At 37.5% G+C, this 19,884-nt stretch overlaps 1 long non-coding RNA gene across 1 annotated transcript; it reads right to left on the reverse strand.

Annotated features, from left to right (window-relative positions):
- Positions 1–806: 806 nt before the first annotated feature.
- On the reverse strand, positions 807–5,196 carry LOC116422385. The gene is made up of 3 exons (XR_004232999.1): positions 4,874–5,196; positions 3,295–3,421; positions 807–2,907 (listed from the first exon to the last, which is right to left on the reverse strand). It is a non-coding gene; the product is annotated as an uncharacterized LOC116422385 (long non-coding RNA).
- Positions 5,197–19,884: the final 14,688 nt, after the last annotated feature.

Genomic DNA, 19,884 nt, shown 5'->3' on the forward strand with positions numbered 1-19,884 from the left:
AAAAATTCTCATGTGGAGGATTCTGAGAAGATGAACAAGTAGACTGCTAAATTTCAAGCTCTCCCAATTTCAACAAAAATTGAACAAATTTGCACCTTGGCAAATATAGACTGATTAAAAACCAAAGAAGACTTGGGGCAGAACAGGGGTCCTTCATATATAACTCAAAAATATCTGAAGAAACACACACTTCCAGGCTAAATCCTAAGTGGGGACCTCTTAGGATAGCTAGGAAGCCTCAGCAGGAACCACAGAGACTCATCTCCCAGATTGTCAACTTGAGAACTGAGTCTTGGAGGCCTGAGTTGAACCTTGGCTGATTAGGATCTCTGCAGGGTCCAGCTGTGCATTGAGAACCTAAGAATGTGGCCTTGGTGAGAAGGAACCAGCATCCCATGAGTGCAGAAGCTGAATTCAGGGTGGGGACACTACTGACTGTGGGTACTTGTAGGAGGGTGAAACTCTTGCTTTGGACTTCCTGATTAGAGGGCAGAACTGAAGGGAAGCTTGAAGAACTTTTCCCTACAACACAATTAGAGGTGCTAAACACTAATTCTTCTTATAAAAATGGACCTACAAAGAACCATCCTACCATTGAAATTATTATGGGAACAGGAAAGACTAGGGACCTTCAGAGGTGGGGTACTTTAGTAAAAAAAGCTTCTATCCCAAAGAATAATGTGAAATGGCTCCCCACTCAAAAGGGAATTTATAGAAGAAATAAATGAAAAAGTAATTTAAAACGCAAATGAGACATTGAGTAAACAAAAATTAAAAAGAGAATCAGTCCAAGATAAACCAAAAGATTATGAAAAAAAATGTAACCAACTTGCAAAGGAGGTACAGAATCTCAAAGATAAAAATAATTCTGAAATGAGGAGGCAAGGAGAAGTCTGGGAAGTTGTGACATCAATAAAACAAACATTGTAAAAATTGAAAACAAATAGAACAGAATGTGAAACGTCTTTTAAGTAAAAAGACGGATTTGGAGAACAGATTGAGAAACTAGAATTGGATTGTCTGAAAATTGTGACCAAAATAAGAACCTTGACAAAATAATGCAAGAAATAATTCAAGGAAAATTGTTCTGGAGTGATGTAACATAAGCGGGAAAAGTAGAAATAAAAAATATTCACCAATCACGACCTCAAGTTCTTTGTAGAGCATACATAGGAATATTAGTGCCAATTTCAACCCCCTTCCCCACCCACCCTCAGATCAAAGAAAATTTAGCCAGAAACAAATGAAACAATTCAGATATGCTGGAGCTACAGTTGGAATTGAACAAGATAGTTATCAGCAGCCCTATTAAAAACCTGAAAACTTATCTACTGACAATTATAAGAATTAGGCTTGCAGCCAAAAAGGCCATATCCAGTGAAATCATGATTTTGAATTAGAAAGAAAAGGACATTCAGTGAACTTGCAGATTTCCATGACTTTCAATCACCCAAACTCAAAAGTTAATTGAAAATATAGAAGAGCCAATATCAATGATTCATTTTAAGGAATTCCACATGGACAAAACTGTTTAAACACCGACAAATTATTTACATATTTACATGTATATTATATGTTTAAGATTCATATTCATGATAGGGCATACCACTCACGAGAAATATTGGCAGTGTTGATGTAAAAATATGAATGTTATACAAATGAGGTACAGAGGAAGAATAGCCATAGAGGCATAAGTGGGTCAAGGGCCCATGTTTTTGAAAATGTACTCTTAGTTTAATAAGCAACACTGTATATATACTGTGAAGGGTATAGCAGCCTCCAAATCTGTAAGGAAATAAGGTGTAAGGGATGGGCAGATGTTGGGTGGGAAAACACAAAGGGAGGGATCCTTTGGGGGGGGAGTTAATTGTAAGTAAAGTTAAGGATGAGAATTAAAGCAAAAGTTCAGTAGGCATAGGAAAAATGTGTACAGATGTGGGGGGAATGCATGTGTATATCTACATAGGTATATATAAATATATCCTTTCTTAACTATGCATGCTTGGGGAGGTGGGAGAAGGGAGGAAAACATATGGAGCAGAAAACAAAACAATTTACAAGAAAGTGAACACACATGAACATAATTTCTTCTAATACATATGCTTTTTTGAACTGTTAATTAAAACAAAAATATTGAAAAAAAATTAGAGAATTAAAATTTCTTGTGACTTTAAAACTGCCTCATTTTACATGTTTTTAAAACTTTAGAGGAAGAGGAATATAGGAGATAAGTCTGGATTTATTTTTTTTCCTTTTTAAATGGAATTTAACTGGGATTTTCTTTTTTTTTTTTAATCAACTAGATTTTCAATTATCCCAGGGGCAGTGACTACCCTGAGGGGGAGCCTGGAATTTTTACAGAGATTTGTCAAGGGGCCAACCCTCGGCCCCTGAGACCTCCATGCCAGGTGATGACCAAACATCATCATGTAGGAGATTCTAGACTCAGCCCCAGACCTTAGGGAACATAGAGCCTTGAGAACTCATCTAACTCCCAGGATATGTAAGAGGCACAAAATCATTTGCTACAGCAATCACAGGCAATGATGAGCTGAAAATTAGGTACAATTACCTCCCATTGCTTTAGTTCTATATGTTAAGAATTTTATATGGCCAATGAATGGTATAAATAGCCTAAATGCCCTTGGGTCCTCTTCATGACTGGTTCCAACACCTGGCCTTGGCTGTGGTCAGAGTAATGGTTCATTATTTCCCTTTCATCCCCAGTAGCATCAGGAAGTCATCGCAGGCTTGGCCTTATGTTATTGCAGTTTGGTGACCTTGAAATTGGTCAGCAATACAGATGTTTAACATAAAGAGGGTGGCAGCATTTTTCATGAGGTGCTGGGTCTCTGGATCAGGTTGAAGACAGTATCCAAGTTCTGCAAATAGTTGGAAGTTCATGACCTGGAATTTAAAAGGAATAAAGCTCACCAGTTGGGTTAAAAACTCATAAATCAGATGGAATGGACTATTATTGGTCTATAAGAAATGATGAGCAGGCCAATTTCAGAAAAGCCTGGAAAGAGTTGCATGAACTGAAGTGTGTAGAGCCAAGAGAACATTGTATACAGAAACCACAAAATTATGGGGCATCATAATTTTGCCTCCTTCCCCCTCTCCCCAAGCGAGAGTGGGGCCCTCAACCTTGGGATTAATGGTTCAAAGGGCACTGAAAAAGGTTCAGGTTGTTTGAAAGAAATTAAGTTGGATAAAGTGGAAAGTAACAAGGATAAATGCAGAAAGGTTAAAAAAAAAGAGGCCACAGACAAATTCCCCATCTCCATACAATACCTTTCCAGGTTTCAGCAGTTTCAGGTCTTCTCTGGGTTCTCTTGAGGAGTCAGGAAGGTCTGGAGAAGCAGAGGTAACAGGAGCAGCAGGTTGGAGTCTGGAAATGTGAGTCCTGCTGGGAAGGCCTCTGAGGGTAACAGCAGGGGGTGGTTAAAATGACCTCATGTGGTCCTTTCCTTTTGGTGCCCAGAGGGTCAGGACTTTGGGCCAGCCAAGATTTCAAGTATCCTCGGTCCCCGCCTTTACTGGGGTGACAGTCTGGGGATGAACACCTGCTGGTTTGGGGAGATGTTCACATATTCAGAAAGGGCCTTTGGGGCTCTGCCAAGCAGTGGGACAAACTGGGTGACCAGATGCTGTTCTGATCTACAGAATGTCAGAGGGGAAGCATGGCTGCCCATGAGAAAGATCAAAAGGGGCTGAGCTCAGTGTTCTCCCTAGGGGCACTGCAGACAGTTTTATTTTACCCCCTCTTCCCATGTCTGCAGGCACAGTTTAGGGAGGACTCCCTGGAGGGGAGGATTAATTTTCTCCACCTTTCCCCAAGACTGAGGATGCCAGACAGAGAGGAGATAATTAAGGTAGCTCAACTACAGTTTGGGTTATCTGTGAAGGGAAGGCTACTGTCATTCTGTAAATATTTGGGCACTCCAAAATAAGGTAAAATCTTTCTAAAATCTTTGATATCTCCTGGGCTTGGTTCAGTTTTCAAAGTGCAGGCTTCCACCCAATTGGTAAAGATTTCAAGAAAAACCAAAAGTAGTTTGAAACCCCTGAAATGGGCCTTTGAATAAAGTCTATGTGCCAGAATAAGTATGCTTCCTCGGAATTGGTATTAAACGAGAGGGTTGGGGACACAAATATTTAATAGCACTTTTAGGATTTACTTGGGCAAATACTGGTGGGGCTTGATAAACCTGCATAATTATTGCTGCTGACTTGTTTCCAGAGAAAGTAGATTTAACAGGGGACTGAAGGCTATTCTTTTCCAAGTGAGTAAATTGGTGTAGGGCAAAAAGAATTTTTAACTGGCTTGCCTCTGGGATTAGAAGCTGGCCAGAGGGATTTGAAACCACCCAGAGGAACACAGGGCATATGTCCCCTCCCGCGCCACCCCCCCCCCTTTTTTTTTTTTTGCAGGAGCCTGTTCCTGGGAACTATAAAGAGGTGTAGGATTGTCATGGTTAAAGACAAACATTCAGCAGCTCTCTGGTAGTTGATTCTGCAAATGTGTTACATCTGACCTGGAATTAAGTCCCCCTTTTGTTGTCCTCTCCAAAATATTACCAAAATAACTCTCTGGGTTCAAGGTCAGCTTGCAGTCAATAAAGAATTTCCCCAGCATACTTCATGGGGAAAGATTTGGCTGTTAGAAATCCTCTCTCATTCTAGAAAGCCCCATAAGCCTGTCAAACAGGAAAGGCACATTTGGCATATAAATTCCCTCTCATTCCTTTCCCCCATTTTAAAGGTAAGTTGAGGGCAATGACTTCTTCACTCTGAGCAGAGGTCCAAAAGGAAGTGGTTTAGCCTCCAATAGGAGGCTAATAATATTGAGAATCACCATAGTTTCACCTACCTTTCTGTCCCCATCTTCAAAAAAAAAACTGGACCCATAAGTCCACCATCTGGGTTGTTGAGACCGAACATCTCTCAAGTCAATTCAACTAAAGTAGACTGAATCTAAAGTTTCCTTACAACTATTAATAATGCCCTGGACCATATGGGTTCAGAGAGCAAAGTGGCAATGTAGAAAATATGATATACTCAGAATTAAATTGAAGTGTCTGCTAGCAGAGCCTTGGTTAGCCTTCTGCTAGCCAGCAACCCTAAAGATGGCCTTTAGCTTCTAGAATGCTTTGAAGCCAATAGAGACTTGTTCAAAACGGTTTTTAACTGTTGGTAAAAACTGTTTTTAACTGGTGTTCAAAACTCCCAAAGCTTTCTCCAGCAGATGGGTCTGGGGAATTTGTGACCCTATAGCTAACTTCTGCCACTCCTACTGAATGTCTGGAGTAGCCTAATCAATAAAATGTATGCTGAGGGCAGTGGTTCCTTCAAGAAAAGTGGGGTTCAGGTTGATGTATTTCTTTTTAGTTTTTAAACTTTATTTTAAACTCTAAATTAATACTTAAATAAAACAAGGGAAAAATCCAAATAGATTAATAAAACTAAAAATATTTCCCTGTCCCAGCAGAACAACAGGGAGGATTCAAAATATGTAACAAGAAATTTCCTTTTCAAGAAAGCATATATGATAGAAGACATAGTATTCATAACAGTCCTTTTACTTTTTTGCTTTCTTTTAGGATTTCTTTTGCTCTTTTCTATGCACTTTTTACTTCTCTCTTCCACCCATACCTTTTCTTCCCTATCACATCTCCCATGTAGGCTTCAGTTCAGCACAGATATATTTATGTCCACACATATATCTGGATATGCACATACACATACACAAACACACATGAATATATATATATATATATATATACATATATATATATAGGTAATACTCATATACGCTTCCATATATACATAACTCACAAATGCACATGGTGTATTTACAAAGATATATAGAAAGAAAGAATAGAAATTGAAAGAATCCACTGATCATCTTCCCAAAGAGATCCCCAAATAAAAACTCCTAGGAATATTATTGTCAAATTCCAGAGCTCCCATGTCAAGGAGAAAATACTGCAAGCATCTGGAATGAAACAAGTCAAGTACTCTAGAGCCACAATAAGGATAATCCAAGATTTAGCAACTTCTACATTAGAGAATTAGAGGTCTTGGGATATAATATTCTGGAGAGTAATGGAGCTAGGATTACAACCAAGGATCACCTATCCAGCAAAACTGGGTATAATCCTTCAGAGGAAAAAGTTTCATTCATTCAATGAAACAGAGGATATTCAAGCACTCGTGATGAAAAGACAAGATCTGAATGGAAGAATTTTCTTTTCAAATATAAGACTAAGGAACAGCATAAGGAGATAATCAGGAAAGTGATATCACAAGGGACTTAATAAACTTAACAAACTTATCTGTTTCATTTATATATAGAATGATATTTGTAGCTCATTCGGACTTTCTCATTATTTTGGCAGTTAGAAGGAGTGTTTATAGACAGAGGGCACAGGTCTTATTGTGCCACAGTTTCCTTTTACTGTTCTGCCTCAGTTTTCCTAGTTGTCCTGTCTCAGTTTCCCTAAATTGTCTTGCCTGGGTTTCCCTAAATTGTTCTCCCTCAGTTCCTAAGTGTTCTGCTCAATCCTGCAACACCACTCCTCCCTCCTAATCATCATGATCCAGATAAGGAGAAAGACCTTCTATCTTAAGACATCATGACCCCACCTCTACTTATCAGAATGTTCAGTGCCTCCCCCCATCCTATCAGAACAGGATTGATAGTCCATTGACTCTGTCCCTGACTCCATCTATCCCCTGGTAGCTTGGAGCCATGTGCAAATATATGTCATTGAGAACTCACATTGGCTGCTGGATGCTGGATCTTGGAGACGATACTCATTCAGCCCCAGGATCAAACTATAAATCCATTTGGTCCCAGTAAATCTCTTCCTTTCAAATAAAATATTAAACTCTCTAATCTCTACCTTGCCTCAGTATCTCCATCGTTACAGTCAGAGTAAAAAATGATGAAATTATGGGATGAGAGAGGAATATGCTGAGAGAAAGGGAAAGGGCTAAGTGGAATGTTGCAAAGTATCTGCATAAATAAAGTTGGACATGCAACTAAAAAAACTAGAAAAAGAACAAGTTAAAAGTCCTAATATCATACCACATTTGAAATTCTGAAAATAAAGGGGGAGATTAATAAATTTTAAAGCGAGAAAACTATTAAACTAAAAAAGACAAACCTAGTTAATTTGATGAGAAAAAGGAAAGAATATCATCATTAAAAATGAAAAGGGTGAAGTAAGCACCAATGAAGAGCAAATTAAAACAATAATTAGGAGTTATTTTTGCCCAATTGTATAAGTCAATAAGTCTGATAATCTTTAAATGAAATGAATGAATAGAATACTTACAAAAATATAGATTGCACAGATTAACAAGGAGGAAATAAATTGTTTAAATAGTCCCATTTTAGAAAACAAGCTATTAATAATCTCAAGAAAAACTCTAGGGTTACATGAATTTACACATGAATTCTACCAAATGTTTAAAGAACAATTCCAATACTATGCAAACTATTTGGAAAAATAAGGAAAGAAGGAATCCTACCAAATTCCTTTTCTGACACAGATATATTGCTGATAGCTAAGCCAGGAAGGGTAAAAACAGAGAAAGAAAATTGTAGATTAATTTCCTTAGTGAATATTGATGCAAAAATTATAAATAAAATACTAGCAAAGTGATATAGCAATTTATTACTAAAATAATACAACAATTTATTAACAGAATAATACATTATGACCAAGTAGGATTTATACCAAGAATGCAAAGCTGGTTCAATATCAGGGAAACTGTTAGTATAATTGATTTTATCAATAACCAAACTAACAGAAATCATATGATTATCTCTCAATAGATACCCAAAAAGCATTTGATAAAATCCAACATCCATTCTTATTAAAAACATTAGAGAACATAAGAATAAATGGAGTTTTCATTAAATGATCAGTAATATCCATTTAAAATCATCAGCATACATCATATGTGATGGAAATTAACTATAAGCATTCCCAGTAAGGTCTGGGTGAAAGAAGGTTGCCCATTAACACCATTACTATTCAATATTATATTAGAATGTTATCTTTAGCAATAAGAGAAGAAAAAGAAATTGAAGGAATTAGAGTACATAATGAGGAAGATACTTAGAGCATCCTAGAGAATTCACTAAAAAAAACCTTGTAGAAACAATTCACAACTTTAGCTAAGTTGAAGGATACAAAAGAAATTCACATAAATACTGCATTTCTGTATTTCTATAAATGACCAACAAAATCCAGCAGAAAGAGGTACAAAGAGAAATTCTATTTAATATAATTGTAATATAAAATATTTGGGAGGCTACCTGTCAAGACACTGCCAGAAACTATGAAAACACAATTACAAAACACTTTCCACACAAAGTTAGATCTAAATTATTGGAAAATTATCAAGTTTTCATGGGTAGGGTGAGCTAATATAATAAAAATGACAATTCTACTCACATTAATCTACTTGTTCACTGTCATAGCAATCAAACTGTCAAGAAATTACAGAACTAAAAAAATAACAAAATTCATCTGGAAGAACTAAAGTTCAAAAATTTCAAGAGAATTAATGGAAAAATGTAAATGAAGGTAGTCTAGCTATACTAGACCTAAAACTATATTATAAAAAGTACCAATCATCAAAAATACTATCAGCTAAAAAATAAAATAGCTGATTAGTGGAATAGGTTAAGATTCACAAGACACAATAGTCAATAACTATAGTAATCTAATGTTTGATAAACCCAAAGACTCTAGCTTCTGAGTTAAGAACTCACTACTTGACAAAAATTGCTTGGACAACTGGAACTATGGCAGAAACTAGGCCCTGACTAACATCTAACATCCTATCCAAGATAATGTCCAAATGGGTTCATGATTTAGACATGAAGGGTGATATAAGTAAATTAGGAGAAGAATGGATAGTCTACTTCTCTGAGCTCTGGAGAAGAAAAGAATTTATTGTCAAAGAATAACTAGAGAGCATTATGAAATGCAAATTGCATGATTTTAATTATTTACCTGGCCAGAGCTCATGAGGGGAACCTTCCAGAGATGTGGTTTTAGACTTGAAAGGTTGTCCCAACCCGCGGGACAAGAACGTGGACCCTGAAAGAAAAGAAGAGGGAGCAAGGAACAAAAGGTCTCTTGGTCAAGTGTGAGGCATTCAATTTTGTACTGCTCTTGTGTTAACTTTGGGCATCTAATTATTGATGCTCATTGGTTTAAAAAAAAACATTTGCACCAACTAGAAGCCTGGATTTTTGACCACTGACATTCATTTGAGCTTATTCACTTAGCCCAGAGCTTATCTTCCTACCCCATAAAAATAACCTTAGCAAGGCCATCCAAATACAGCACTACTACATTCAGATAGTTTGGGGTCTGATTTACATCATCCCTAGGATCTGACATCTTAGAGCTTTTAATACCTTGGGCCCATTACTACAGCATTTCTGAAAATTGTATTAGTATAGCATTCATCAAAATTGAACATCAGAAATGCCCCACTTTATTCCCCCTCAAACATGTGGGACCCAAATTCATTTGGGTGAAAGGGGCAAAAGTCTCACTTTCTATAATTACTTCCTATTGGAAAGGTTCATATTGATGTCCCTGCCTAGTGAATCCAGATTGAGCAGGAGAGATGTATGACTGAAAAAGGTTAGAGGCAGAATCCAAGAGGTGCTGCTTCTCTGCATCAGGTAGAAGATGGTATCCAGTTTGAGTTCATGTCCTGGAGTCTAGCAGAAATAGTTGGTAAAATACGCAAGAAACAAAAATGTACAGGAGAAGAATAATTAAAATTGGAGGAAATATGGAATTATGTAGGATGGATAATCAAGAACCACACCTTGAGGAAACCTTAGGGGTTGGGGACTTTTTTTAAATGTCTCATATCCATCCAGGTTGTTGTTTGTTGGTTTTTGTTTTTTATTTTTAGGATTCACAGAATAGTACCACCATTTTTTTCTGACTGCAGAAGAGTATTTGGAAATTAGGCTATCAGAAAGATTCTTTGTGCTCCAAGAAACAACAGACCTCAAAACAGACCAGGAAGCACAAAAGATCAAGTTCTTAAGGGAAGACCTCAAAGGGAAGGTCATTGACTCTGAAGACACAAGTTTTCCTGGAATCATATCTATTGAATAAACCTTCATCCAACCCCAACCTCCAACCAGAAGCTGCTCTAGAATCCCTAACTCAGATAATCTCTCCATCAGATTTACCTGATTCACTGAATACCATCAGGCCACATGAACAAATTTACTTTCATACTTCCCCACTTCCTGATACTTTATCCAGTCCTGAATTCCAACCTGACATTAAATCATATTTCACTATCACGTTTCTGGAAATAGCTCCTAAAAATCTTTGGAAAAACCAGGAAGTCAACACTGAATTCACAATATGTCTAGAATTCTCTGGAATTTTAACTGTAAGGCTGAGTTCTAACAAGTGGCAGTGACCACAAGGCAGGGACTCTAGTCAACTCTGACCCTAAAATTAAATTTGAATCCGAACTTCCACAATGACGATGGGCATTTATTGTAGAGATTTCCTAAGAGATGAAAGAGAAATTATATATTTTTAAAAGGAATTAATCCTTCATGTGGCTTTAAAATGTGTTTCTCATTAAGCATGCCATTTTAAAATTTTATTTAGAGAGAGGCATATAGAAGAAGATAAATAGATTGAATCAGCTGCTTTCAGTGGTAAGCTTCAAAGCCTTAGGTCACGGAGATCTCTGCAGTAGTCCCCTTGGCAGCTGCTGGTTGTACACTTAATTTTGGGTTTCATTATTCATTTGATCCTAGGCTCAACCCCACACTTCTCCAACTGTCTGTAGCTGTTGAGGGAAAACTTAGCTTTGGGTGTCCTCTGACTCCCATGTTGTATAAGTCTGGCAAAATCATTTGCTAAGGCAATCACAGGCAATGATGAGCTGAAAGCTGGGCATAAACACTACCTACTGCTTGTGTTCTATAAATTGAGAATTTTATAGGACCAGTATATGGTATAAATATACAAATTGCCCGTGGCAAAAAAATGTTCCCACCCCAGTTTTAGAAGAGAAGATAAAAAAGTAGAGATCTCATTGGAATTGATCACAGACGTGATAGCTTCCTTCTCTATCTTCAGAGTAATGGGGGGTCAAAGACACCCTAAAATATTGGGGATACCTCAAACATTATCACAAACATCATGAAATACTTCACAAGCTCAAATAGGTCTCCAAGGTAGCGAGAAGAAGTTAGCAATGAGCCCCCAGGAAATATGTCCACGATATGCTTATGCTAGTTTATTGGTTTAAGTAGTTGCTGCCAGGTTTTTGCTGTGTTGCTGTGTTTGCTGTGTATGGGAGTTGTAGTACCCATAGATCCCCGGACAGAAATATAGGGGAACTACAGTGAATTTTTAGGGGTTAAAGATCACTAGGTCAAATGGCAGGTATTCAGTTCTGTACTGGGCCTATGTTAACATCAGGCACGTCATTATTTATGCTTCTTGGTTTCAGAAACCTCATTATCACTGATCAGTAGGCTGATCTTTTTACTAGTTGCATTCTTTTGAGCTTTTCTTTTCATTAAGCATGATTTATTTTGCCCCTCTACCACCCCTTCTTTAAGATGCAAACAGTCCTAGGAATACAATATAGACACATTTTAAAAATCTCTTCCAAATATCCAATTTTGAGGAAGAGAAAATGGGCAAAGTTGGGATTGGGGTCTAGGACATAAGAATCTGAGACACAGAAAACTTGGTCTTGCAAGGTAACTTTATTTCAACTGCTTAATGCAAATTGTGTTTTATTTTCTTTTTTGATGAAATATTGCATTATACCATGCCTAAAAGGCTTTAAAATTGTACATATCCATTGATCTAGCAGTAGACCTAGTGTCTACTGGATGTGTATCCCAAAGAGATCATAAAAAAGGAAAAAGAATACGGATGAGCAAAAAATTTGTAGCAGCCTTTTTATTTTTTTCCTAGTGTCAAGGAACTGGCAGTAGAGTGGATTACCATCAGTTGGGGAATGATATATGAATATAACAGAATATAATTTTTGTTCTATAAGAATGATGAACATGATTTCAGAAAAGCTTAGAAAGACTTAACATGAACTGATGCCGAGTGAAATGATCAGAACCAAAAGAACATTGTACACAGTTAACAAGATCATGTGATGATCAACTGATGATGGACTTGGCTCTTTTCGGCAATGCTGTGATCCAATGCAAATCCAAAAAACTTGGAATGGAAATTGCCATCAATATCCAGAGAGAGAACTATGGAAACTAAATATGGATCACAGCATAAAATTTTCACCTTTTTGTTGTTTGATTCTTGTTTTTTTTTTTTTTCCTTCTTCTCTGTATTGTTCCCCTCCCCCTTTGGATATGATTTGTATTGCACTACATGATAAATGTATTTATGTGTTTAAAGGACTTGAAGTTATTTAACTTAGATTGTTTTCTGTCTTGGGGAGAGAGAGATTAAGGGAGGGAGGGAGAAATATTGGGAACAAAAAAGTTTTGCAAAAATCAATGTTGAAAACTTTCCATGTATTTGGGGGGAAAAAAACTATTAAAATAAAAAGGAGGCAAAGCCAAAATTGTAAGTGTAAAGGCTGGAACTTGACCAACCTCTCCCCCCAAACTGCTCCAAATTACTTTAAATAGTGATTCTAAACAAATTTTAGAGCATCAGAACACTAAAAAAGATGGAGTAGAACATTTTCCAGTTGAAGGCAACTTAGAAGCTCAGCACACTTAGCATACCAAGGTGGGACTGCATGTGCAGTCCCAAATGTAGCCTAGCCCAGCCTTTGAATCAGTGGAAGTTCTAGTGGCTTCCAGAACTCTCAGCCCAAGGACACAAATAGAGGTTGGAAGGTCAGCAGAAAAGGTCTGTGGGAGAAGAATGGGAGCCTACCAGGCAATCCTAGCATAGGCTCACTCTGGCCCCAGCTCTAACCTGGACCCCAGCTTCAGCAAAGTAGGACCTCTGAATCAGCAGCATTGGTCAGTGGAGAGAGGGTCTGGTGTGCAATCCCAACCCAGCCCCTGTCAGCAGAGCCAGAGCCCCAGCCCTGGCCAGCACCCTGGCTAGCTCTTATAACTATAGTGAGGCACGGGCACATCTAAACAGCGTCAGGGCAGAAAAGAGTGCTTATGATCAGATTTCCTACAAGGATCTTTGAAAGCAGCTTCACAAAATCCCTGAAGGTTGGGACAATGCACCCTTTACCTTGAAAGAGAGCCCTACTTAAACAAAACAAAACAAAACAAAAACAAACAACAACAACAACAAATAGTTAAAAGCCAATAAGGCTAGTAAAATGTGCAAGAAACAACAACAACAAAAAAAAGTTTGACCACTGAAAGTTATTATAGTGACAGAGAATCAAAACACACACAGAAGATAACAGAATCAAAACTCCTATTGCCTAAAGCCTCCAAGGAAAATAAGAATTGGTCTCAGGCCATTGAAGAGCTCAAAGGGGACTTTGAAAATCAAGTAAGAGTGATAGAAGAAAAATTAGGGAAAGAATTGAGAGAGGTGCAAAAGGAAATGCAAAAAGCTAATGAGAAGAATGCCTTCAAAAGCAAAATTGGTCAATCAGGAAAGGAGGTACAAAAGCTCACTGAGGAAAATAATTGAGCAAATGGAAGCTTAATGACTTTATGAGAAATCAAGATATAAAACAATGTCCCCCCCCACCATGAAAAAATATAGAAAAGGTGAAATATCTTATTGGAAAAACAACTGACCTGGAAAATAGATTAAAAAATTATTGGTCTACCTGAATGTCATGATCAAAAAAAGAGCTTGGATATCACCTTTCAAGAAATTATCAAGGAAAATTGTTTTGATATTCTAGAACCCGAGGATAAAATGGAATTGAAAGAACCCACTAATTGCCCTTTGAAAGAGATTCCAAAATAAAAACTCTCAGGAATATTATAGCTGAATTCTGGAACTCTCACATCAAAGAGAAAATATTGCAAGCAACCAGAAAGAGACAGTTCCAGTATAGTGAGGCTACAGTCAGGATAACAAAAGATTTAGTAGTTTCTGCATTAAAGGACTGAAGGGCTTAGAATATGATATTCTGGAAAGCAGTGGAGCTACGATTGCAATCTAGAATCATCTACCCAGAAAAACTGAGTATAATTCTTCAGAGGAAAAGGTGGCCATTCAATGAAACAGAGAATATTCCAATATTCATGATGAAAAGATCAGACTTGAATGGAAAATTTGATTTTGAAATACAAGACTCTGGAGAAGTATAAGGAGGTAATCAGGAAAGTTATATCATAAGGTACTTCATAAGGTTTATCTTTTACATTCCCACATTGGAGAATAATCATTAGAATATTCTCATTATTAGGGTAGTTTGGAGGAGTATATATGGATGGAGGGTATGGGTGTGAGTTAAATATGAAGGAACAGTATCTTTCTCTAAAAAAAAAATGACAAAATTAAGAGGTGAGAGAGGAATATATTGGGAGAAAAGGAAAAGAGAAGTAGAATGATGCAAACTGTCTGCTATAAAAAAAAGAGGCAAGAAAAAGCTTTTCCAGTGCAGGGGAAGAGGGGAAGGAGAGGATGAGCAAGTAAAAAGAATTGTCTCAAAAAATTGTAAATGTTTATTTTTTAAAAGTTTTCAAAAAGAAGCCAATGTCCAGTGCCTTTCAGATTTTTCATCAAATCTACCAGAGACCCAGGGACCAAGACTGGGTGGAACCTGGCTAGCACTGAAAAGGTAAAGGCTAATTGTCAGCCTCACAGGCAGGGAAGATGCAGGTACTTAGTAGTACCTTGCAAGTAACTTTTTGAAGAATTCCTGGAAAGCCTGGTAGTCACCACTTTCTGCCTGGGCCCTTCAGGTGGAATGCTTGGAGGCAATCTCAGGAAAGTGCTCGGCATATGAAGGCTTCTTTTCCAGGTATGAGTAGGAGGTGTGAAAGACAGGTTTGATTTGGGGGCTCCACTTTGAGAAGCACTGGGTACAGCCAGAGTAATGTGCATATCTGCAGCAGAGCCAAGGCCAAGTGTCTGAGCCATGAAGAGGGCACAAAGAGAAAAAATTGCAAGAAACAAGAAAAAAATCAATTCAAATATGCTGGAGCTACAATTAGAATTGTACAGGATTTCTTAACTACCACAATAATAGCAGGTCATGAAGTCATATCTACTGATAATCACTTAGACTTGGAGCCAAAAATAACATATCTAGCAAAATAATTATGAACTTGAAGATTTTTAGGACTTTCTATCAACCAAATGGGAACTTAATAGAAAATTTAACACATTTTTCAATTGATTGAAAAATCAATTTCCAGGAACTCAGCATGGACAAATTGCTTTTTTTTTTTTTTTTTTTTTTTTTTAATATAGGGAGTATATAGCACATGTTTAAGATTGACTTCGACAATAGGGCAACTCAAAAGAAAGATTGGGGCAGAGTGAAGGTAAAAAATAGTAATATGTTATACAAATGATGTGCAGAGGAAGAATAGACACAAATGCATTTGAAGAGGGAAGAAGGGTTTGTAGTTCTGAAAATATATCAGGAATGGATTAAATAGATAACACTACATATATAACATGAAGGGTATAACACCCTCCAAAATCTAGACAGAAATAAAGGGGAGGGAATGGGTGGACAGGAAGCAAAGTGTTAGGGAAGAAGACAAGTGAGGGATTATAAATGGAGGAAGGTGAAGTAATAGCAAGACATGTTAAAGAGCAGAATTAAAGCAGAGAAAGCAGGGATAGGAAAGGGGTGTGTGTGTGTGTGTGTGTGTATCCACATATAAATATATCATTTTCAAACTATAATCTGCTTGGGGATGGGGGAGATGAAAGGGGGGAAAAGAATAAAGTAAAAAAGGTGCACAGCAGAGAAAAGAATTTACAAGGAGTAAAAGATGGACACTCATGAATATTATTTTTTTGATTAATATGTACTTTCTTGAACTGGTTTTGTTAAGATATTTTGAGTTCTTCCTGATGTTCAGCTGACATATGACTTTCTTTTTTCTTATTGTTTAAGTAACATACATTTAAAATAAATAAATAAATAAATAAAGTGTTGAGAACTCTGGTTCCAATAACTAGCCATCCTTCCAATAAAGGAATAGCAGCCCCAGAAGGCCTAATAGCCAAATTTTATTCAGCTTAGAGTACTTTTTGTAAATCTAGTTCTTGTCTCCTTGCTGGGTTTTGCTTTATAGTATCCAGTTAATACTCAACACAATTGATTAAAGTGATCAATTCTTTCAAGTCCCTTTTTCCGTTTCCTCCTTACTCATCGTGTTTCAGCTCATCATTAAAAGTAATCCAAAGAGAGCAACAAAGAAACATACTTGTAGGAAGAGATGAAATGGAGAAGGGAGGTGGGGGAGGGGGAGAAGAGAGCTATCCTTCCAGTAACATTGTAACAAAGTATCTGTCAGAAAAAGAATGTATCTTTAAAGGTAAAAGTCACTCATTTCCTGTGGTTTCAAGCAACAGTTCTTTAGTGCAGGGTGAGTAGCTTCTCTCAGACAGCCCAAATCACAAAATTTCTGAGAGTTCACTCAATATGCTTTAATTTCACAACTCAGCTTATTAGGAACAAGAACAAAAATCAATTTTGAAAGTATCTGAGGCTCAGGGGATTTGTATTTCCTCCCCAGAGTATACATGAGAGAGTCCTCTCTCAAGGTATAAATTGTATCCTAGCTGCTCCCCCATTGACAGAGGAAGAAGCAACTCTGTCTCCTATTTCTGGCACAAGGAATGTCTCATATTGAGCTCTAGGGATAATTTGCTCCCACAAAAATATACCCCTATGAAGAGATACAAACTCTCTTATTCCCTCTTTCCTACATATATTCTGGCATCCCACTACTACAAAAGTAGGTACCATGAGGAGTCTTACCTATAAGAACATCTGGCAGAAGAGGAAGCAGGTTGCACTCTTAGCTAGTCAAGTTCCAGCCTGTGTTGGGATCTCTGTGGCTCCCAGCTTGCTCAGGAAGAACATAATACCCCAGCAAAAATTAAGTCTAGTAAGTTAATAAAAATAATGCTTTTTCTTCTGTTTGTCTCTCTGTCTCTGTCTCTGTCTCTGTCTCTCTGTCTCTCTCTCATGCAAAACTGGACTGATGAAACTCCAGGCCTTTTATCCTACTAAGGGTTTGTAAGGTATACCTGAAATCCTAAGGCACCATTTTGCCTTTGTAACACTTACCGTCTTCCAATCATCTTTATCATTGCAGGCTGGAGTATTTGTTCAAAGAGAGGAAGTTTTTATATTACATTACTAAGACCACTTTGCTTAATTGTGTTTCAAACTGTATTTCCTAATGATTCTCATTCAACAGTTTTGTTGTCACTCTTCCAACTACAGTGCATCTGTACCAAAGATTAAAAATATCTCCCAATGTTGAACTTTAAAAATTCTAGTCTTTCTCTGCCAATTAATAAGGGAAAATGTTTGTGTTCAGTGTGAATACATAAGGGGAATTTGATAGGCTTCTCTATAAAACTTTTTGATTCAGCTTTAATTTTTTCTCTTTCCGATTCATGTAAAATCAAAGATAGACATATGGTTTCTTTATTGATAAGGCAACAAAAATTGACAGCTTCTTCTTTCTCTTCTATCTTCCCTAAAATATTTTATCTTCATTCACACCTTTGAAGTTATTATCCACAATGGTGGAGTTGTACAATGCATAATATATAGGACTCAGGATCAGGAAGACCTCAGATCAAGTCCTGGCTCCAATTTGACTGACTGTGTAATCCTTGGTCAATTTATACAACCTTAATCCTCCTCACCTTCCTCGAAAACAAAATTTCCTAGATTTGTTGTGAGAATGAAATGAGATGATTTTGTAAAGCACTTAGCACCATGCATGAATCATAGGAAGTGATTATTAAAGACTTATTTTCTTCCCTTACTTTCTGCACCCAACCAGCAGCTTCTCATCTAGTGAAACCTTCCCAAAAGGAGAGAGATCATTAATAAATCTCATGGAGAATTTGGAGGAAGAAAAACAATCTCTTTGGGGGCCGCTTCTGCACTTAACCATTTCAACTTTATAGGCCTATTTGATTCAAGAGGATATTCCTATTCATTGTGACAAAAATCAGAATCCCTTTGACCTTCTACCCAATCTATCATCCATGATTTCCCTGGGTCCTTTCTTTACCTAGCTCTCTATGGAACAATTGGACATAATCCATGCAAGAAGGTATTCAGATGATGGGGTAAAAATTCAAGGATTGTGATAGAAAGTGGCATTTCTGCGGAAACTTAGAGGAAGTCAGGGAATCCAGGAGGCAGAGATAAAGAAGGAGAGAATTGCAGGCATGAGGGACAGCCACTGAAAATGCTCAAGAGACAGGAGAGGCTATATCTCATGTGAAAAGTAGCAATGAGACTAGTGCCACTGAATTTGAGAATATGTTAACATGTGATAGGAGGTAGAAGAATACTGGAAAGAAGACAGAGGAGGGAAGATCTTGGTTGGGTGGGCTTTGAGGGTTGTAGTGGCAATATGATCTGACAGATTCTAGTTCGCTCTTCTGTCACTTCTTAGACCTGTGCCCTTGGAACGTAATGCAAAGTAGGGAGTTCCCTTTCACTGAATTCCATAATTAGTGGGAGGAAATAAGGGTTAAGAAGGTTGGAAAGATAGGGGAGGAAAGATAGGGGAAAGATAGGGAAGGTTGACTGCTACACAAAATTTTATCTTTGATCATAGAGGACATAGGGAGTCACTGAAGTTAATTGAGTTGGGGATTGAGGAAGTGACATAAATCTGTGCTTTGGAAAATTAATTGGACTGATGGAAGGACCAGAGTGAAAAGAAACTTGGATAAGTAGGCTATTGCTGCATGGGAGGAAGGGTATTTGCCCCAGGATTGTAGCAATACCAAATGCTAGAAGGGTACATATGATAGAAATGTCACAATGGTTAAAAGTATCAGGACAAGGTAATAGTTTGGATGTGGAATGAGGGGGTGAAAAAGAGTGAGAATTCCATGATGATTTCTAGGTTTTCAGCCTAGGTCCAGATTAACTAGCAGGATAAATGGTGCCCTTCACATAGAAGTTTTGTGAAGCAAGGTTATGAGTTGAGTTTGGGGTATGTTGAATTTAAGATGTGTACAGAAAATCCCATTTGAGATATCCAGGAGATAGTTGGGATGTGAATTCTGAATGTTAGGAGAGAGAGTAGAGATGGATGAGTAGGTTGGAGAATCATCAGTTTAGAGATGATCTTTTAATTGATCAAAGCTGATGAGATCACTAAGTGAAAAGATTTCATGGGAGAAGAAAAAAAGCCTTAGGACAAAGCTCTGGGGAACACATTCACTAATGTTAACTGAGCACACCCTGGACAAAGAACTAACAAAGAGAGATGCTGAAAAGGAAACAGGTAGTGAAACAGGTAGGATCAAATGGTGCCATAGTGGTAAAGCTAGAAAAGAGTATTTAGGAGAAGAGGGTGTTTGGCAATGTCAGAGCATGCAAAGAGATCAAGAAGCTTAAGGACTGAGAAATGGCCATTGGTTCTGGCAATGAAGGAGAAATCAGTGTTAATCAGTATTAACTTTGGAGGGAGTGGTTTCAATTGAATGGTGAGGTCAGAAATTTCCTTGCAGACACTTTAGAAGAGAGTGAGAGGAAATAGAAGCATTAATTCTAGTTGATTTTCTCTGGAAGTTGAACCTCAAAGGGCCAGAGAGAGGAGATATCTATCAGGGAAGGATAGAACAAGGGATTCCAGTTAAGCATGGGGAGATGGCCATGCTTGTAGTCAGTAAAATGAGTGAGTGAGAAGACAGAGAAGGTAACACTGGAGAA

This window comes from Sarcophilus harrisii, chromosome 3 (assembly GCF_902635505.1).
Source record: "Sarcophilus harrisii chromosome 3, mSarHar1.11, whole genome shotgun sequence".
Lineage (NCBI taxonomy): Eukaryota > Metazoa > Chordata > Mammalia > Dasyuromorphia > Dasyuridae > Sarcophilus > Sarcophilus harrisii.